Raw genomic sequence first — 23,458 nt, forward strand, 5'->3', positions numbered from 1 at the left:
GTGTTAGATTTTATAAAAATTCTATAATGGATGTATGAATTGAGCTAAATACTATTTTACATATTTGTATATTTTTGCAAAATTTTGCGACAATTATTACATAAATTATTACAAAAACTAATTTAGAGTTGTACCATAGCTATGGAGACACTTTAAAAGTTTTTATATAAACTAATGTATTTAAAAATCGTCCAAAAAACAAAAAAACATAATTTAAGAAGGTTTTACAGATATACGGATAAGTAAGTAAGTACATTTTTACAGAAATACATTTTTAATTTAAAAAGTGTTTTTATTATTCCTTTTTTGTTTTATGCATTTTATTAGGATAATTATCTACATACAATTTTTAAGATATCACAAATTATCAACACTTGATACAGGTGGTTTATGTGGACGAGAAAGATGAACCATTACGTGATCCGTTGCTTCTATGTTGACGAAAATGTCCGGCAGAGCGGCGATGCTGAGTATGTTCAATGACCGTTTCCTTCAGTTTGCGTACCAGCTTGACCTGAACAAGTTGTATACACGGCAACAAGCTATAATTTCGCGTAATATGCTAACGCCTGAGGAACTGGAGTTTATCAAGCTGGAGGTGTGGAGGGAATTTGGGGAGGAAGATGCAGGCTCGCGCGAGTCGAGTAAGATTTCTGTTGAGCTTAATACAATTCACCAAAATACATCAAGGTTGAGTGAGGATCGTGATTTGGATGAACCCACCGCTCCAGGATTGTCAGTGGATACTCAGCACCGACAATTACGAGACGAACTAGCCCTCCAGATGGCCACAGCTGTTACGGAGTTCCATGGGACAGACCCCTTGCCTCGTCATCAGATACCAAAATTCATACCGCCTTAAAACTGCAGTAAGTATTATAAAGCAAGATGTTCTACCTCAGTATTTTGATAGCGTGGGGAACATTGACGATCTGCAGTTAATTGTGTATTCGGCTGCGGTGGATGTTGTACGAACGCTAGGATTGCGGACCTATCCACTAGGAGACAGTGAAGGTCGACTATGTTCCGAGACTGAAAAGCCCGCTTGGATGCGACGTCTGGAAAACCGGATCAACGCAACACGGACAAAGATTGGTCGACTGAAGGAATATCAACGGGGAAATTGATCTATGAGGGTGGTCCGTAAGATTGCTGAAATTGTTAAAGCTAAAGAACTACGAGACCTCACTGCTGCCAACATAACGGAGGTACTCGACATCCATGTACAACGGTTGAGCACCCTTCCAAAACGATTACGATGTTATGCTGAATGCTCGAAGCGAAAAGAACGAAATCGAATGTGTGATGAACACTACACACCGTCTAGGCAGGTCTAGTTTCGATACACACACGCACTGCCCTGTGCCGCAATAGCTAACGCTAAAACGGACTGCGGCTGCAGTGTGCAATAATGCGTGCAAAGATGCGTGTCCGCGACTTTAGCGAATGGTTCCCACATTTTGCCACCTTACAAAATAACAAGGAACCGATGACAATTTTGGTTCCCACAACAAAATGCAACTTTGGCAAAACAGCTTAAGGTATCTCGCCTGATGTGAAACTAATGAAACTAATAAATAGAACGCATCGTGTCCGGAACTAGGACAGTTATGAATGAAGAAACAAACAAAAAGGTTGTTTTAAGTGTTGACTATTCATAATATCACAAAGTTGTTTCTAAGATATTACAAATGTCCCACATTAACGAGAAGGAATTTTACAACCGCATCCGAAACGACAAGCCCGATTTTAGAGAAGGGCTCCCGGATATTGGCGACTTTACACAGTTTTGGGCCAATCTATGAGAAACCTGTCCAACACAACCGCGAAGGAATGTGGTTAGCAGACGTGGAGCGATTCAGTGATGGTATCGAAGATATGCCCGTGTTAGTGGAGACTGTTCAAGACATACGCGAGGCAACGTAGTACACCAGGAATTTGGCTGCACCGATGCACCGAGCACCCGATTTCGTTAACAATTTTTGGTATAAAAAGCTAACCACAGTCCATGAGCAGATAGCGGCATGCTTCAATGCGGTGTTAGAAGACCCTAGGAGGCTACCACAATTTATCAACAGGGGAGTTACTTACTTTCTACCAAAAGATCAATACACAAAAAATCCTGCCAAGTATAGATCGATTCCCTGTCTTTCTAACTTATACAAAGTGCTGTCATCAGTGATAACGCAGGAAGTGAAAGATCATTGCGACACAACAACGTAATGAACGAAGAACAGAAAGGATGTCGAAAAAACACGCAGGTCCCCAGGTCATCATTGGTGCAGTCATTGTTGGTCAGGCAGCCAAGAAGCAGAGACATCTGAGTATGACATACATCGTTTAAAATAAGGCGTATTATTCAGTACCCCATTCATACACTGCTGGATAAAAAAATTGTAGGTGTTTTTTTTGTTTTTGGCTCAATGCATGCACTAGATGTGTCATCGGCAAGAGTGCAAGGCGTACTGAAATTGCAATCGCCGTTTTTTGCCTTATATACTACCATTTTTGGTGCGCTACTAACCTGAGTTACGAGTGCCGATGACGTGCCGCGGCAGTATAAAAGGAGATTCAAATCGTTTTGCACTTCATTCTTCAGTCAATAAGAGGCGAAAGAACTCCGATGGAGCCAAAGCCTCTCAAAACTATTCAAACAAACAAACATTCTTCAGTCAGTGGTCAAAGTGTAACGTTGCTGTTAAAAAATTCCACAAAATCACCATGGGTCGCGGTAAGCACTACACACCAGAGGAGCGAAAACTCATTCAGGGGCTGTTTCGTGAGAACGTCCCAATTAGACATGGGCAAAATGAATCAGAACTGAATGATTCATTCCAATCTTTACACTGAGTGAACGAGTACCGCACCGCCAGATAAATGGAAATAATTCTTCCGCACGCTAGCGGTGCGGTAGTGATTCTTCGTGCGGACGCTCTCCCTGTCGACTATGAATGTGTTCGATACATCTCCGCATGCTAGCGGTGCGGTATTGATTCTCCGTGCGGAAACTCTCCATACTGATCATGAAAGTGTGCAACAAACCACCGCACGCGGTGTGGAGTTCATTCTCCTACTCAGAAAATCAGCATGCTTTTTCGATATGATAGAGTGTTGACTAGAACGAGAAAGCTTCTGTTATCCATGTCTTCTTTCCCGTTCCGCAAAATAGCGATACACTCTCGCTCTAGTAGTTTTTTTCACCAGACCGAAACTGCAGGTAATTTTTCATAAGTTAGAAGCACCCCATGTCGGCTTTGGATATATGAAAAACCTCCTCATGGGCTATAGTTAACCACATTTTTTTTAACTGTACGATTAATTTTATGAGTGTTATGAATCCGTTGTTTTGAACGGCGATAAATTTACATTTTTATAAAAAATACTTTAAACAAGTAGATCACAAAATAAATAATGATATAAGAAAATTAAACAATTCGATAAATTTAAAGTTTAATTGAGCATTAAAACAACTTTGATTTCCTTTTCTCTGATTGTAAATGTAACTATATAAAAAAAAATAAAAAAAGGGTTGTACATTCTTGCAGCATAAAATCGATATTTAAAAACATACTGCACCTCGGGCGTGCGGAAGAATCACCACAAGCGTTCAGTTCATTTCACTGAGCGAACTGGACCGCACCTGATCTTTAAAAAGAATCATTTTTCTCATGACTAGTCCCAATAAAGACAATCTGCAAGGCGTTCGGCCGTTGGCAGACGTTTGTGGACAACGCCATTCGTAGCGAGCCTACGGGTAAGTCGACCGGTCGTCCGCGAAAAACTACGGCTAACGTTGACGAGCAGATTGTTGAAAAGGTCAGGGCGGACCCTTTCAAAACTTGCACTCGTATCAAGCAGGAGCTTGGATTGCTAGTTTCGTCGAAGACGGTGTCTCGCCGTTTACACGCGGCTGGGTTCTGTGCCCGGAGACCACGGAAGGTTCGGAAGCTGTAGCCGCACCACGTAGAAGCGCGCATTCGGTTTGCCGAATAACATCTAACTGCATCCATCACTTGGTTAATGAAAATATTTTTTTCGGATGAGTCCAGAATCAATCTGGATGGTTCGGACGGCATAAAATACGTCTGGCGCCTTCCCAATCAGGCGTATCATCCAAAAAACACGATAAAAACCCTTAGTCACGAAGGCGGCCACGTAATGGTGTGGGGTTGCTTCTCCTAGCACGGCCCGGGTACTTTGGTCCGTATTATCGGGACACTGAACTCGGAAGGGTACTGAAAAATACTTAGTCGTAAGATGTTGCCATACGCTCGACAAACATTCGGCGACGAAGAGCATTACATCTTTCAGCATGATAACGACTCAAAGCACACATCACGAACAGTTAGATGTTATTTGGCAAACCAGGATGTGCAAGTTCTACCGTGGCCTGCGTTGAGTCCTGACCTCAATCCGATAGAAAATCTGTGGTCGATTCTTAAGGACAAGCTCAAGAACCAGCATGCATTCTCAGCCGATGAGCTATGGGCACGCTGCGAGGAATTGTCGAAACGCATACCTCCAGAAACCTGTCAGAATCTCATCGAGGATATGGCTACTCCAGGCAGTGATAGAAAATAATGGTCAACATATTGACCGTTAGAATGTGTTTTCGCTCTGTGGAACACCGCAAAACCACCTCCCAACCACCACTTAATCAGCTCTTTTCAGGGCTTCCAAAAAATTATGAAAAGAACTATGTCTTTCCGTCAGAAAAAAGTTCCTATTTTTATGTCCACAGGTGTACCTTCTTAATGTATTCAAGTTGTACAAAGTAGACGGGAATGTCATCAATCTAATGCAGCACGCGATAAGTATGTGGAGTACATCTCTACACGTTACTAACGTAAAAGTTGTACTACGGTCCAGAACTCTCAATATCAGGAGGGGTATTTTCTAAGGCGACCCCTTTAGTCCGCTGTGGTTTTACCTTGCTATGAACCCGCTTAGCAGAACACTCAACTAGCAATGTAACTTTGGGTATTTATTCAAGAGTGATGAAATAAGCACGAGAATTTCCTACAACTTCTTTATGGATGACTTGAAACTGTTCGCATAAACAGTACAGAAGCTGCTCCACCTGTTAAAGTCCGTGCAGGGATTCAGCAACGACATCCATATGGAGTTTGGTAGAAATAAATGTCGATCAATTCATCTACACCGAGGTCAAGTAGTGGATGCCGATAGCTTCTGTGTCAACAAACAAGAGGAAATTCGCAACATGGTTCAAGGTGAAACATACAAGTTCTTCGGTTTCCTGCAGCTGAAGGGTATTCATAAAACAGCGATCAAGAAGGAGCTGCAGGACAAGTTCTTACATCGTGTTAGCTGTATCCTGAAGAGATTCTTGTCAGCCGGCAACAAGGTGAAAGCAATAAAGACATTTGCGGTGCCTCTGTTGAGCTTTGGGGTGGTGAAATGGTCCAAGGCTAACTTGGAAGCGTTGGAGCGAACAATTCCACTAAGCACTGAATGCGTCACCCAAAAGCGTCCGTCGAGAGAGTAAGGCTGCGCTCTGGCATCAATCGAACACGACATCCGACTCGAACAAACCTATATAATCATATGGAGGTGCACTGTCTGACACAAAAAAACAAACAAGACAAACATGTCAAATCCCATACATTTTTCATGTACGATGTCGTGTTCGATTGGTGCTAGAGCGCCGGATAACCCTGCCACGAAAAATAGGAGTGGTAGACATCATTGACATTCAGGCACTTTGTGTTTCTCAGATCCAATAGCTGCGAAGTTACTTCGTGGAAAGCCAAGACCGACATGAACTATACCGCACTGTGTGTAAAGCAGATCATGGATTCAGCGCCTTGCATCTAGCGCAGCAAGATTACCAGCTGAATTGTAACATTAAAATTGCCGATGAAAAAGTCGCAACGTGGAAACAGGAGGCCGCGGGGCCACGGGGCTTTCTCAAGCTGAGAAAACATTCTCAAGCACTCATTTAAGTTTCTCAAGCACTCAAAACTTGTTCTCAGACGCGAGCTCGTGGCCGTCGTTAATTTGTCTTACTCTGAGAAACTGATAAAGCCACTCAAGCTTTATTAGGAGCTTTAAATAGAAAATAAGCTTTTGATCGCCTTTTTTCAATTATAAACATTGAATACACTTTCCAAAATGATTACCGATAAACGAATAGAAAAATTACTGATTTTTCAGTTAGCCGATCGCTGCATCCTCAATTTTCTCAAAGATTCTCAAAGATTCTCAAAACCGATTTTGTTCCGATTCGACAAACGCTGAGAACGAGGATTTCTCAAAAGCACTCAAGAGTGCTTGAGAAAATGAGCGTTGAGAATCCCCATGGCCCCGCGGCCGAAGGAGTAACATGGGATGCACCCCCATCAACTGGACCTGCAACATATCGAAAAAGTGTAATCTAACAATTGGCTATTATTATTGTTGTGGCACGTGCCGAGCCCTGGATTCGCCGTAGCAGTTGCGCTGCTGCTGATCGACATCCAGGGATAGACACTGCGCTCACGCACACTACCACGCCACACTAAGCGATGCGCGCTAAGTGTATGCAGAGTAGTGATGAGAATAGTTCCGAAAATTAAGGAACGGAACGAACCTGCCAATCTGGAGAAAAAGAACGGAACGCGGAACGCAGGTTCAAGGGAACGCAGTTGCTCACTTTATATATGGTTAACTTGAAAGTATTCATTGAATATCGTGTATTATATTTTTTGTGCAGTAATCACACAGTTACAATTAAAACAAAGCTAAATGATAGTTTACTGAATGTGTAAAACTATTCTTCTACTAAAATATAAACGCTTAACTTAAGCAGCCCGCTATACAGTTCCTTGATTCCAGTTCTCTTGATGCAAAATCAAAAAGCTTACAAGTTTAATCTTACAAAAAAATGTATTTTATAAAAAGCTTACAAGGTTTATATAAAATACATAGACTGTTAAGTTGTTTCTGTAGGGTTGACATTATACTGTACGGTGAACTACCCGTATGAAAGTGTCCGGTAGTGCACTTTAATTGTCCATAAGAATAGCGCTGTTTCACGGGCCGATAAACAGCGTTAAAGAAATTATTGCGGAAGGCTAAACGTGTCATGCACCCTCAATATTGAGTTGCACAAAGAAGATCTCAGGTAAAAATTCAAACGAGTTCATTGGAGATGCATGCGCAACGAAGCAGCTTAGCACCAGACACATAGCAATTCATTGACTACGACAATGCAGTCCAAATAACGCACCTATACTGATAACATCCATATGGCAGAAAAGAAACGTTTCAACGCGCTTACCGCTAGTGCGCTCTCTTTAAATTTTGGCGATTAGCTTCCCACCCACAAATCTCTATCCTTCTCTGGCTTCACGGCTCAGGTGTTGTACCGTTATCTCTTTGACTGAGAGAGTATGGTTTGCGCTGTTATCACTCACATAGACAAAATGTGTGTGTGTGTGTCCATACCAGAAAGAAGCAAAAGAGAAGAGAACGCCGTTCTTTACCGGAACGAAAAGAACGCAGAGAGAAACAGGTTCAGATTTTACCTGCTTCCTTTGTACGTACCAAATCGGCACATCGTATGAAAGAGAGCAGATGATCGTGCGTTCCAGACTGGATCGAAAAGAACGCTGAGAGAAACAGGTTTAAATTGAACCGGCAAACCGGCTCATCAATACAAAGAGAGTAGAATGTCGTGCGTTCTAGGCCGGATCGCAAAGAGCACAGAGAGCAACCGGCCCAGCACAGATCGCCGAGAACGCTGAGAGCAGCCGGTTCAGATCGGATCGATAAGATCGTTGATAACAGTCGGTTCAGGTCGGATCGCAAAGAACGGTGGGAGCAACAGGTTCAGTTTGAACCTGCTTGGGTTAAAAATAAGGATCGCGGTCCGGATGCTTGCATGCTGGAACGGATCGCACCTGGCAGGTTCGGAACGCAACGCGCATCACTAGTGCAGAGCGCACCTTACTACTCAAGTGACATTTGTGCGAAATTGTTTATCCATATCTGCTCGATTAGTACTCGATACGCCTGAAAAGGTGGATTTCTGTGCGATCAAGTGTGTTGAAAGCGCTAAGATTTGGTGTGTTCGTAAATTTGACTTTCTTCTATCGATGGATGATGCCGTCGAGCTCATTTTACATTCAAAGCTTTGGTATTTTATAAAAAAACAAAAGTGAATTTTGTGTGACGTTATTTTATAAAAAAAATCGATATTATTTAAGTATAAAATGGCTATATGACCAACTATAACGATAGAAAACATAATTTCCGATCGAATTTTGAATAAATCAACGAAAATCCTGCATCACAGTTGATTTTACAGGATTTTTTTTTAATTTTCTAATTTCTGGTGCAGTTTAAGGGAAGTTCAAGGCTCCAGTTAAAGGGAATTAGCTTGAATTCCCGATTATTGGTGCTCGAAAATGTCAATTGGGTAGTGATTGGGTCAAGTCTACTGTGCTGTGTGTGCGTGGTACCACACTTAATGTGTTATCGCACAGTTACTGTGTTACCGCACAGTTACGGTGTTATCGCACAGTTAGGGTGCTTTGAACACTTTTTGTGCTCCGCACATTTTTTGTGCTCCGCACACTTGTCTGGTTGAAATCCAGTTTACGCCAAAGTTTACGCCTCGTATGACGTCCGTATGATGTCTGGTTCGATTGATTCGAGAGCGCGGTGTAACTGTGTGCGCACAATAACTGTGTGAAACACAACACCTGTCCGGAGCACAATAGCTGTGCGGAGCACAATAGCTGTTCGAAGCACAATAACTGTGTGAAGCACAATCGCTGTGCAGACAAAAAAAGTGTGTGGAGCACAAAAAGAATGCGAAGCACAGTAACTGTGCTGAGCACGAAAATTGTGCATAGCACAGATACGTGGAGAACAGCTACTGTTCGGAGCACAAGCACTGTGCGGAGCACAAAAACTGTGCGAGCACAAAAATTGTGCAGAGCACAAGCGCTGTGCGAACCACAAAAACTGTGTGGAGCGCAAAAACTGTGCAGAACATAAAAACTGTACGGAGCACAAAAACTGTGCGGAGCACAAAAATTGTGTGAAGTATTTCACCACAATTTTATAAAATGTGCAATTGTGCTCGCACATGTAACTGTGCTGTATGTGCGTGGTGGCACAGTGCTGCTTGACCCATCACTACACCTAACACAGGGATGTGTTACAGGCTACTGGTCGAGCAGGGCTCCCAGTAGGGCTCACGGTCCGGCCCGTGCACGCTGCCCATTATAAGTTGTAATTTGTTGTGTTTTGTATTATTAAAAATGATAACAGTAACAGTCTTTCCCCGAGTTATGCTAATTTTGATGTTGATACGTCAAATTAGTACAATTATATCCATCAATTGTCAAATGAAAAATAATTTGCAATTTTTTTAAAAACTTTATATCACTAAAATACATAAATAATCTAATTTTCTACAGGCATTAAATAAGTTACAACTTTGAGTTACGCGAATGTCTCCGGAACGCAGTATTTGCGTAACTCGGGGAAAGACTGTATTATAATATTAGGTTAGTTCATGGGTGGGAGCACAAATAACGCAACTCCTGAGCGTTCATCAAGTTCCTAGGCGACCAAGTGAAACCATGTGATAGACCCCATGTCTTGTAACCGAATACCATTCAAAATAAGCATGTTTAACCAAGATGATGAGTCACAACTCTTATCTCGACGATTGAGAAGAATGAATGTATCACTTGGATATTTAAATTTAAATCAATGATAAAATAACAACCGGATCTAGATACAGTTAGCGAGTTATAGTATCATCGAAAAGACCCAGCATTTAAAGAGCGTGGACAACATTGAGGTTCTATAGTTAATCGTGAATTCAGCTGCAATAGCTATTGTACGAACGCTTGGAGTGCAGGCCTACACTTAATGAGACAGAGTCGTCGTCGTCGAGAGTCGTCAACACTCCAAGGTGATAAAGCCCGGCGGATACGACGTCTGGAAAGCCGGACTAATGCAACACGGACAAAGATTGGCGAATTGAGGCAGTTCCAACCAATTGGGAAATCGATCTACGAGGGAGGTCCGTAAGATTGCTGAAATTGTTAAGCAAGCAAAACTACGTGACCTTAGAAACAGAAAGATCAGAATAAAATTTTCATTATAGACGAGAGGGAATTCTACATCCGCACTCAGACATTGGCGGCCCTACACAGTTTTGGGCCAATCTATGTGAGAATAATGTCCAACACAGTGGCGAGGGAATGTGGTAAGCCGAGGAGGAGCGATTAAGTGTTGGAATCGAAGACATGCCCGTGTTAGTGTTGACCGCTCAGGACATATGTAAGGCAACGCAGTGTACCAGGAATTGGGCTGCACAAGGACCCGATTTTGTGCACAATTTCTGATATAAAAAACAAACCACAATCCATGAGCGGATAGCGGCGTGCTTCAATACGTGCTTGAAGACCTCAAAAAGCTACCAGAATTTAATACCAGGGAAGTTACTTATCTTCTGCCGAAGAATACAACAAATCCAGCCAAGTGTAGACCAATTACATGCCTTTCCAGCTTATAAAAAATGTTATCATCAGTGATAATTCAGAAGGTGCAGCCATTGCGACACCAAGAACATAGTGACCGAAGAACGTCATCTACCTTGCAGTGGCGGATTTAGGGTGTCGGGGGCCCTAAGCGGTTAAAGGAGTTGAGGCATCCTGTTGGTGTCAAGCAGCGGGGGGGTCTATACTTTTGCGCACGTTTCGTGAAATATATTTTCGTTTTATCTTTTGTTTTGCTGTTCAGGAAAGCCCTTAAAATTCTTTTTAAAATATGTTATCAAAATAAAACAGTTTATACACGTTTTAATCAACAAAATCGAATCTTTGGAAGCTGTACCTGTTATCATTATTGAGGCGACAAATACAACAACATATTCTCACCAAGCGTCGTATGCCAAAAGCATCTGCCCATTTTGCCCCACGTGAAGCATTTTTGTATTTTTTGTTATATTATTAAAAATACGGATTCGCCTTGCTTTCTTCAGAAAAATTTTATACAAATATCATATCTTTAAAAATATATCAAGTAAAACTTCCACGCATCCCAGTGACACTGGTTTAAGCTTATTTTCATTCATCTATTTTGCATTCTTCTTGGTAGTTTGTTATGTAAGGGTTATGAAACTTACATGGTATTCGTAGAACACTCTAATGAATGCATTTTGAGCATTGGAAATTATCTTTGTAGTGAAATAATGCTTAAATAGAAGGTGCCCATTTAGCCTCACATGCTCATTTTGACCCGCTTTCCTATATTACTAATTTAACGATAGAAGGTAACGTGAGCGATAACTTGGCATGGTTGTGAGTCCTCTGAATTGGTCGCATTTTAAATCAAGTCTTGTAAACTTCCGTTGTATTGCCTCTATTGTGTTAATCATCGTAGTGCAATTAGGGAACCAAAGTACTGAGCAGTACTTCACCCACTAGCGCAAAAGATAAATAAACAACGACATAAGACTTAAGACATGATTAAATTATCGGTATTGTCCAAAGATAAAACCTAGCATCTTTTATGCCTTGTTAACAGTGTTGTCAACGTGTAAACGGAAATTTAAACTAGAGTCCAGTGTAACGCCTAGATCACAAACTTCTTCATGACGATGTAACACACTGACTAACAACGAATTACGAATTATACTTTATCGTTTTTTCAAGTCTATGAAACGATATACAGGGTGTTCGAGATAAATTTGACACCTTGCCTTTGGGTTTATATCTCAGGGTTGAGTTGACGTATCGAAATGATTGATATGTCATTCGATTGCTAAAAGTTGTGCGAACAAGTGAAAAAAATGTCTAGCTCCGTAAATATGTGTAACCCGTCCGAATTGTACAAACGCGTAACGTGTGTTGTGATGGTTCGTGCCGGCCATACGAATGCCGAAATTCGGAAGGCGGCGATGTGTTCGCTGAACACCGTAAAAACAATACGTTGGACAATGGGCGGCCGTACGTTTGGCAGCAGGATTCTGCACCATGCCATACGGCCGCAAAATCACGCCAATGGCTCACTGCCAATTTCGACCGATACACCAGCACCGACGTTTGGCCACCCAGCTCCCCTGACCTTAATCCTATGGATTACTTTGTGTGGGGCACAGTTGAGCGGGACACCAACAGGGCGTCCTGCAATACTAAAGCGGAGCTGGTGGCCAGAATAAAGGCCGTATTTGCGGCCATCCCCAGAGACATGGTTGTCCGGGCTTGCGCGCGGTTCCGGAAGCGGGTGCAGGCGGCCATCGACGCGGAGGGGGGGTACTTCGAATAAAAAATGCGGCAAACATGGTAAGCTAAACTTTGTAGAAAAATATTTTTTTTTAATATTTAACATAAGTTTGATAAAAAATCCTTTCCTATTCCCTCAGAAACTGTCAAATTTACCTCGAACACCCTGTACAGTAGAACGTCGATTATCCGGGCAGCTCGGGACCGGACTATTGCCGGTTAATCGATTTGCACGGATAATCGTTCAAGAAATGTCAAATCCATAAAAAAATTATAAAATTCACTAGTTTTATGATAAATTCACCTTGAATCAATGGATTAATCGTTGGTAGAATATTATTTTAATCAATAACTATAGGTTTAACAGCTGTTCATGAACAAAAATGAATTTCGAATATACCACTAGACACTACAGAGATGCACAAAAAACTGGGTTTCCACTTGACTATCGCTGCAAATGTTCGCCGTACGTTTGAACAGCTGTCACATTTATAAGCACGGTTAAGCCGCCCACCGGTTAATCCGCCTCCGGATAATCGACGTTCAACTGTAATAAAAAAAAAAACCAAGGGCTAGCTAGGAACCTCCCTTCCTGCCAAGGTGTTATAAATGACAAGGTAAAGTTGTTCAGTGCAAAATGACATTTCTCGACTTGACATTTCTCTTCGGGGGCTCCGGTATAAAAATCGGGGAGGGCTGGTGCGGGGTAATGAAATTTGTATCCAGAGAGTGACAGATGTCCCCCACAATGTCGCCCAGCAAAAGCGATAAAAATCAACCTTCTAAATACATTATCCTTGCTTCCTGCTAAAGACAACATTTGACATCAGTTTGACACCTATACGGAATCTCGCATAATTAGAGTGCCATAATTTGGCGGCCATCAACGCGTTGGTTGGTGTGCGTGAGAGGGCAACAGCAGAAAGGTGATTGCCCGAACAGCGGCAATCTTCTTTCACGAACGGCAACGGCGTTTTCAACGTAAATGCATCGTCTACTACGTCAGCATCTGGCTCTAACATTATTAGAAACCTCTACACGTGAATTGAACGTATCCCTGTAAATACTTAGTACTTCTTAAGTTGCACTATGTACATAAGTTTCATTTCATTTCATTTCATTTCATTTAGATAAGTTTATTATTATAAGTTCATATGTATAAGGAAGTTTTGATTAGATTAGTATTTCAAAAAGAGATAACATTCTCCACAAATGAGGGCTTCCCCTGCGTTCATATAGCTAAAAGCTAAAATTCAGAATCACTGAAAATACCTCATAAATCTTAGAAAGGCTGCTGCCAAATCAATGCGTAAACACTCTAAAGAGCAGGAAACCAAAAGACGTGTAGACCATTAGAAACTATGATCCCAAATGTATTTTCAAATTTTTTATACACCAATAAAAATAAGACAAATTGAATTTACAAAAAACGGCAACGGCAGCGATCGGACGCGCGCGCAATCCGCCTAGTTTTTAAGTTATTCGTTAAAATAAATTTATATGTACAAAAATACCGCAACGTCCAACCCTAGAGTGATCATATGGTGCCGTGACCAGGATTGCCTTTTTCGATAAGCCAGCCTTTTTCGATAAGCTTTATGTGATAAGATTTATTCGTTGAGCTTTTTTGTTTTGTGATTTAAAGCGTACCGTGCAAAGGAACGATCGTTAATACGTGTTTGAGTGTACGAACTTTGGCGGCCAGTAAATGTAAAATTTTCAACCTGCAAAAGGACAATCGTGTCGTTTATTAATCTTCATTGATTGCGTGTCCGTGTCTCCGTCTTATTCAGTCCGTTGCCAAAAGGAAAGGCTCACTGCCGCCTTCCTCGGTGTCTTGCCATCGTAAAAGCTACGATGGCAAGAAGCGTCCTACCGCAGCCATCGCGTTTTTTTTTTACACAAATCAGCGATTCACCGCAGTCGCGTTAAAAAAACTGTGAGGCGTCTTGCGTTTATTATAATATAAGATTTCGTTCGTCTTTGAATCGTGTAACGTTTTGTTACAAAGAACACTGAAGTTAAGCTACTATCCAATACGTTGAGCATTAGTGTGAAATAACGTCGACTTATCTTCCGTGTCGCAACCGTTTACTTTCACACGTGTGATATTTTGCCGTCTTCGTAATCGTGTGTTTTGCGCCAGTCGCAGTTTGGAGCAGCCATCCGTCGTCACCTGTGCGTGTTTCCCGCCAATTGCAGTTTGGAGCAGCCATCCGTCGTCATGTGTGTGTTTCCCCGCCATCTTCGTTGCAAGGGTTTTCCGAGTCCCGCCATCTCAACAGGTCAAGTAAAAGGTGGCCGAAATTGCGAGCCTAAGGCAGGAGTTGAATTCCTTATTCACTGAGAAGCTAGAGGAAGAGGAGTTGATGAACAATTTTGAGGAAAGGTTCATAGCTATGAAAGGTGCCATGCTATCGCACCTGCCTACTCAAACAGCTCAAGCCGTTAGCTCTGAGTTTGGCTCAAGCCACGCTCAAAACCCAAGCCACTCTCCCATCCAAAACCACGTTAAATTACCAGCCATCTCTTTGCCCGAATTTAACGGTGATATAATGCACTGGATGGCATTTCATGATACCTTTGAAGCATTAGTTCACAACAATGCAAGTGTTTTGGATATACAAAAATTCCATTACTTGAGAGCTTCATTAACTGGTGAGGCCGCTAGATTGATATAGTCGATCCCGTTGTGCGCATCGAATTACTCCATCGCTTGGCAGGAGCTCATGGAGCGATTTTCAAATGAATACCTTCTGCAAAAGATGCACTTTAAGCAAATGTTCGGCATCCCATAATTGCGAAAAGAAACGTCAGTTGACTTGCATAGATTGGTAAATGAATTTAATCGGCATGTAAAAAATGATTCAAAAGCTAGGAGAGCCAACCGACCAATGGAGCTCAATGTTAGAATATGTTTTGTGCTCCAAACTACCAGCGGAAACTCTTACGCATTGGGAAGACAAGGCAGCTAGCATGAAAAAGCCAATATATGAGACGTTAATAGAATTTCTGCAAAGAAGAATGAAGACATTAGACTCCGTTTATATGAGTAAATCTGCGGATGTAAGCTCTACATCTTTGCCTGCCGTAAGGCCCTCTTCACATCTTTCGTACTATTCGTACACCGCAAATAATACAAAACGATGTCCTTGCTGTCGATTAGATCGTTTATTATGGTACTGCAACCAATTTATGCGGCTTCCGCAATCTGAGCGAACTCAGATAGTGCGAGCGAAGAATCTCTGTGCAATAGTGCAGTTTTGTAAGGCAGAAGAGCTACATGCATGCGAACCATATTCACTGGAAGAGAAGCATTGCGAAGAGCTGTATAGATTGAAGACTGGAAGAAATAGTGACGAACGATAAGTGGTGCAGATGCCTAAACATCCAGAGTTCTCGATACGCTTGGGCGAGTCAAAAGGCCAGGCGTTGCGCCGATTTTACGCATTAGAAAAGCGCCTATCCCGAAATTCGCAATTGAAGAAGGAGTATCATGCCCTCATGCAGGAATACATGGATCTCGGACACATGGAACCTGTTAATGAAAATGCGTCAAGCTCCATGAAAACCTACTATCTGCCTTATCACCCAGTCACAAAGGAGAGCAGTTCCACTACCAAAGTAAGAGTAGTCTTTGACGGCTCCGCGAAAACATCTACAGGCTACTCCCTCAACAAAGCACTATGTGTGGGACCTATTGTGCAAGATGAGCTGTTGGACATTATTTTGCGTTTTCGCTCCATTTTTGTGGCCTTAGTCGGAGATATAGACAAAATGTACCGTCAAATCCTTTTGCATGAAGATGAGCGCTCATTAGTGAGAATATTGTTTCGATTCTCCTCAACATCACCAGCACAAGAGTATGAACTAAATACTGTCACATACGGTTTGGCTTCTTCCTCTTTCCTAGCTACGCGCACGTTGCTTCAATTAGTGCAGGACGAAGGAAGCAATTACCCTCTTGCCAGTCGTGCTATTCGCAATTTCTACGTAGATGACCTCATTGACGGGGCATCATCTGTTGAGGAAGCTATACAGCTCCGATCTGAGCTAACTGGAATAATGTTAAAGGGCGGCTTTCCATTACGAAATAGATAGCTCGATTATTTGACCCGTTGGGTCTTATCGCTCCTGTCGTAGTGCGAGCAAAAATAATGATGCAGCAGCTTTGGGCGTTATCGGTTGGCTGGGATGAGACTGTACCAGAGTCATTTTGGTTGAAATAGAAAGATTTTTATGAGAAGTTGGAGTTTTTGGCTTGTTAAAGAATCGAACGATACTGTTTCGCCTTACGATCGAATGTGCAGCTGCACATATTTACTGATGTTTCAGAGGCGGCATATGGCTCATGCGTTTATGCAAGGTGCGAGGATGCCGAGGGGAATATTAAAATATCTTTGCTTGCGTCGAAATCTAGAGTAGCTCCATTGAAGCGTACAAGCCTGCCTCGATTAGAACTCTGCGGTGCCGTATTAGGGGCTCATCTGTACGAGCATATTGCCAAAGCCATTGAGCTTATTGTGCAGTCGGTACATTTCTGGTCCGATTCCAGTATTACGCTACATTGGATCAGAGCGGCTCCAAATACCTGGAAAACATATGTGGCAAATAGAGTAGCAGACATTCAACAATGTACGAAGGGCCACACGTGGAGGCATGTACCTAGACAGCAGAACCCGGCTGATCTCGTTTCACGAGGCATGACAGCACCCGATTTTATAAAAAGTAGCATTTGGCTCTCTGGGCCAGCTTGGCTGGCGCTACCTTCTACTGAATGGCCTGCGTCTGAACCTCTACTACCGACCGGCATCGAAAAGGAAACGCGCTTGTTAGTTGCGGTTGCCAGCGTATCGCCTGCAGTTAACCCTAGGTTCAAAAGGTGGTCATCATACTCCCAATTACTGCACATTATTGCATACTGCAAGCGATTTATAAAGAATCTAAGGTTTAAGGCTAGAACGAAGCCTTCTTGTGATCCGGTATACATCGTACTGACACCCGAGCAGATTGAGGAGGCAAAGGCATTTCTGGTCAAGACTGCTCAAGATGATGCCTTCCGAAACGAAATTTTATCCCTTCGGAACGGACAACCTATAAAGAAAAACTTGTCGATTAGAAATCTCAACCCATTTTTGGACAACCAAGGTGTGCTTAGAGTCGGAGGAAGGTTAAACTTAGCTGATTTGCCATTCCAGTCAAATCATCCGGCTCCAAAGGGGCATCCTTTTACGCGCAACCTAGTGGTTCACTATCACTGGAAACTTCTTCAAGCTGGAGGGCGAAATCTCATAAGCAACATCAGAGAGGAGTTTTGGCCGTTGGACGCTCGACGGTTAGTTAGAAGCATATCGCGGGAATGTTTCCGGTGTTTTCGGTCGGAACCTTTAATCACATGCCAGCGAATTGGACAACTACCCGCATCCAGAGTGACCCCTAGCCAACTTTTCAGCAACGTGGGCATCGACTACGCCAGCCCATTTTATTTAAAACCGGTACACAGAAGAGCAGCCGCCTGCAAGCCTTATCTCTGCCTTTTTGTATGTTTCGCTACAAAGGCGGTACATCTCGAGTTGGTATGTGACTTGTCTACCCTTTATCAGCCTTTTTAGCAGCTCTACGATGATTCATTGCTCGCCGTGGTAAGCCGTGTCACATTCACTCCGATAATGGAAAAAAACTTCGAAGGAGCTAATAACGAAATAACAGAATTGGCATCGCTCATCGCTAGAAAGGAAGAAGAACAACAAATGAATGAGTTCTGCACGACCCAAGGGATATCATGGCACTTTAATCCCCCAAGGGCTCCTCATTTCGGCGGGCTGTGGGAATCTGCGGTGAAGGTAGCTAAAAGGCATCTGTATCGTATCTTCGGTGCATCTCGTTCATCGTTTGAAGATTTTTATACGGTACTAACGCAAATCGAAGCGGTCATGAATTCGCGACCGTTGCTTCCTCTTTCAGAAAATCCCGATGAACTGGCGGCGCCAACTCCGGGCCACTTTCTGATCGGCACCTCCATGCAAGCACTTCCCGAACCTAACTTGTGTGACGTTCCCTTAAACCGGTTGGAGCTACAAGACTACGTGCAGCGTTTCTGGGTCCACTGGAAAGGCGAATATTTACAAGAGCTGCAAAAGGACACGGTGGGACATGAACCGAATCCTCAGTTCGCGATCGGCAGGATGGTCATTCTCATCGGTGAACTGTACCCGCAACCCGATGGCCTTTGGCACGTACTGTGGAGACGCATGCTGGAAGGGACGGAATAACGAGAGTAGTATCTGTGCGCACCAGTAAAGGTATATACAAACGTCCCATCACAAAAATATGTCTGTTACCGATACCATCTTCAATAGACGACGCAGCTTCAGAGCAGGTTGATTGAACAAAGTAAAATTGATAGGAGAATAGTTATCAACGCTGAATGCACGTGCAGCAGTCTGTATTTTTTGTTTGCACCGTTCTGACGGGAGTTTGTTGTGTTGTGCTTGTTCCGGTAGCAATCGATTTGTTGATATGCCATATCAAGGGGGGGAGGATGTTTATACATAAGAGTTAGGATCTGCAGATGAGGATATTCGCAATGCTATAATTAGCGAATATAATGATAATTAGCGAATTGAACCATAATAAGAGAAATGCTATAATTAAAGTGCCATAATTTGGCGGCCATCAACGCGTTGGTTGGTGTGCGTGAGAGGGCAACAGCAGAAAAGTTATCGTCCGAACAGCGGGAACCTTCTTCCACGAACGGCAACGGCAGCGATCGGACGCGCGCGCAATTCACCTAGTTTTAAAGTTATTCATTAAAATAAACTTATATGTACAAAAATACCACAACGTCCAACCCTAGATCACATTTTTAGACACCAAGTATCCAAGTACACCAAGTACCAAACACCACGTATGTGTCTCTTCGTCCATGGGGCCCCTATTGGGCATAGAAGTTCTCGATGAGACTACTGTACACATTATTGTACATGCTGGAATTACCATCCACGGGGCCCCTCGTGGCCGCTCAGTCCGCGTACCGTTAAACCACGTACCGCGTACCGCGCTTAGTTCCTGCTACCCTGCACTCGACAACGGAAATCAAATTGATGTCGTGTACACATACAGTGGAGTGCCGTTTATCCGGGGACCTTTTATCCGGCTGTCCGTTAATCCGTGCTGTCGAAAAATGACAGTTCAATACAAAGGTGACATTGCGTTATAAGGAAGATATTTGAAAAAGCAGTTATAAGAGCACATTGTCATAACAAAAAACACTATAATTCATGGCAAATTTCAAATATTCTAATTGTAAAAACAAGAAGTTAATAAAAACTGGGTTATTTTTATCAAAAAATAATAAAATTTTCCAAAAGTTAATCAGGAATTGGTGATAAAATATATCATTTGACTCATTATCCGTGTTATTCGCATATCCGGGCGAGGTCAAGTCCCGAGAAGCCCGGATAAACGGCGCTCCACTGTACTTCCATGCCGCTTTCAAGGTGAAGATTAATTCTACGTATTCTACGTTCTACACTAATAGTTCAAAGGTACCGCAAGGCAGCAGTCTGTTGGTCAATGCTGTTTATCATCTTTGTAAACGACATCGTCAATATGATTCCTGATTGCCAAAATCTGTTATATGCCGGTGATCTATAAATTTACACATTTTTTTTCTGATACTGGGGCTCTTCGCGATTCTAGTCAGTTTTTTGTTTAGAGTTTGATCGTTGGAGGCTGAAATCATGTAAACACTCCATACAAAACTACACATAAAACTAGCCTGAAATTTTCAGTCTAGATTATTCTAGCCTCAGAGCTAGAATTAGATTGATATATATGTGATAGTGATTCGTGTAAAACTCATCTACAGATTGACATCTTGTTTTTTTTCCTGCCTAGTTATTGTTGTTGTCAAAAAAGATCATTATTTCAGTAATGAAGTCCTACGTATGGGGGCACAGTATATTTGGGGCTTGAACCCATGTCAGGCATGTTTTTGGTAGGATAACACCTATTTACACCTACGGGGCGGTCCCGTGGTACAGTCGTCAACTCGAAGGACTCAATTACATGCCCGTCATGGGTTCAAGCCTAGAATGGACCATCCCCCCGTAGCAAGGATTGACTATCCGGCTACGTGGTAATGAATTAAGTCACGAAAGCCTGTATAAGTCGGCAAGTCCGCGTAGGACGTTACGCCAAATAGAAGAAGAAGAAGAACACCTATTTACATACACCGTCCTTATCAATGCATGGTTATCGCGAGTGGAAGAAACAGCACTAGCCAAATGCACCCCTTTGGTATGGTGGCGGCACAAAAAGGCTCTGACAATAGGCAAATGAAGCGTTTAGACTCAAAGTCTCTCAAAATAAATGAAAAAGGATGTAGGAAAAGGCCCATTGGGCACGAAAAAATGGTTGTAAAAGCGAAATTCATGCTACTATGATAGTGTATTTACGAGCCTTATAAAATTTTAACACGATTGGCGTTAATGAGTTAAAAATTAACACGATGGCATTAAATATCTAGCGGAATTATAGAAATCATTATAGGCCGGGTTTATGGACGAGCAGAAGTAGTCTGGTTCGTTTTGTAGCGTTTGATCTAAGTAGAAAGGACAGTCTGACATAACAGAAACCGCTAGATGTTGTCATACCTTCCAATCTGTATCGGTTCCCATCGAGCCGGTGTACCGAAACCTCAGCCTGATTACCAAGTCACTTTTAAAACCGTGTATTCGCAAATTAAGCGATAAACTAACCTGAACCAACGCTATTTCCACGACCATTATACGACTTATTAATTGCACCATTCGTATGGCTTTCTAACAAACGTGAGAAACACAACACAAAACACACAATAAACATCTTCACGATTGTGCTCCAATCTGATGCAATCGTTTGACGAAACCATACACTGGAAGAATGGCAAAGATGCAACAGCAGCAGCATAAGCATAAACCAAACGACAACCTCCCCAAAACTGCGAAACGCTAAGGCGATTAAGCTAATGTAAATGAATACTTAACGCTATCTCTATGGCTCCATAAAATACGCATTAAATTGCCAATAAATTAGATGTCACCGGTCTCCACTCAGCCCGCACGATTGAGGCTCGACTGCGTGCTTTATCGTGTTCCACACACAACAACAACAATTTTGGTGCGGATTTTTTGTGACAAGAATGCGGTCTTCCCAAGTACTGTAAATACACAGCGTGCTTGGCAATTATGCTTTCGCCGATCGGTGTTGGGTGAATAGGGAAATTAAAAATTAGCGTTGCAAACAGACGCCTCTCACGCTCCATCGTCCAGCAGATAAAGCACACAATTAAGATAATTAATAGCCACGGTGTACAGTGAGACATGCGGTACGCCGGATCCTCCCAAAATTGAAACAGCGCAATATGTCATGCTAACGGATGGTTTAGTTTTTGAACGAGAAGATGTTACATTAAAGTAAAGTAGTCAAACAAATACGCCAATACCCTGTCCCGACCCGAAGAAAGAAAGACAACGAAAAATGCCGAGAAAACAATGGGACAAAGAAACGAAATGAAGAAAGGCACACTGTAGTAACCCATCTTCGGCGTTGGGAAAACATTTTTTTTCTGGGCAGAAGAGAGGGAACAAAAATGGAACCGCTTAAAAGAGAAAACCCTAAACAATTATTGAGGAAATAGGCAAGAGAAACGGTTAACACAGCTCGAACGATCGATCTATCGGGCGATAACGCGCGGAAAGAATGATGACTAGTTGGACGAGGCGGAGCAGCACCTGACGGCCAGGAATCGATGACACGATACACCTGATGACATTTCGGATTTGGGACGCGTTACAATGCTACCGTCGTATGCTCATAAAAGGCAAATGTCACCAAGCGTTTTCCATTCCTTCCTTCCACCCGGTTTGTAATGGCAAGGAGGATAATACGCAATTTAACAAATGATACAGAGAGCTTCAAAGGACTCTTCGTTTCTTATGTCAAGATACTCTTAGGAATGCTAATGATTCACGGCATCCATACACTCACCTCACAACTCAAGTCTTTCGATTAATTCTACTATAAAAAAATCACCTTGCATTCACAAGTCTCGTGCAACGGATGTGCATTGAGCATAAAAAGGTTCGTCGTCTGATTAATATCCACTAGGCAGGTAGCAGACAGAACCATGAAAAAAAACGAGCATGCGATCCTCTAAAACCCCGGCAGCTCTTTCAACAAAAGCGCTGATAGTGGATACATTTTATCGCTCGAATAAATGCAACTCAGTCTGGTAGAAAACATTCAAAATGCATTTGAAACAGGCGCTCCGGCTTCATCGTTGTTTGCCATTCCGGTTTTCGCTCAGCAGACGCATTCCGGGCGGCGTCCGATGAATCGGCTCGATCTAAGCTCACAACGATGCAAGACACGCTCCTCTTGCGCTTGTGCTCTAATCTATCATTCTGATGGTTAATGCGGTTACCGGTCCCCACGATCTGCGCTTACTTCTAACCCCCTCTCGTTAAAAGTATTATCTTGGTTCCAGCGCGCTGCTTCTACGCACAGCCTGACCCAAAATACAACACGATCTCGCTCTTTTATTCGAGAAGCAGCATTTAATCGCATTAATTATTTTGAATTGCATAAATTAACGGGTGCCTGAAAGGTGAAATAACCGGCAGTCGGACACCGAAAAGCTATTACGGGCACACCCGTAAAATGTGTTCCATTTATGTTTTGCTGTGAGGGGCAGATCCTTTTTTATTGTAACTTCAATTAGTAATTTGCGAGTATTGCACGTACGAGTATAGCAGAAATGACAAATAAAAAAAAGTCGTATCAACTACTACTGAAGACATCAAAACCATCAGCAACCCTCAGCCTGTCGACCATCTCCTGGAAGTGACACGGAAACTGACAATCACTCGGCATTCTTAGTCTCCTAGCTCGCCTACTGAGCGCCACCAATTAATCATTCCAGCACTATCGGACGGGTAGCGTCAGCTCCTGGACCGGGCATTCGAAACAAAGCCTCCGACGGTGGATCCTATACGGCGGTTTACTCACCGCCATTATGCATTGTATACTGATAAATTCTTGGTGGCTTTACAGCAGCAAATGGTGCTTTCCACCTACCTAAGCAACACAAAAACCGCTGATTATCGGGCTGATCAGCAGTTTTTTTGAGGGAGATATATCTTTCACCAATTAGTGGGACCCCTCGT

The 23,458-nt window shown here is 42.6% G+C and overlaps 1 pseudogene; it reads left to right on the top strand.

The window, feature by feature from the left end:
• The first annotated feature begins 390 nt into the window (after nucleotides 1–390).
• Nucleotides 391–8,369, top strand: LOC121590308 (annotated as a pseudogene).
• Nucleotides 8,370–23,458: the final 15,089 nt, after the last annotated feature.

This window comes from Anopheles merus, chromosome X (genome assembly GCF_017562075.2).
Source record: "Anopheles merus strain MAF chromosome X, AmerM5.1, whole genome shotgun sequence".
Taxonomy (NCBI): Eukaryota; Metazoa; Arthropoda; class Insecta; order Diptera; family Culicidae; genus Anopheles; species Anopheles merus.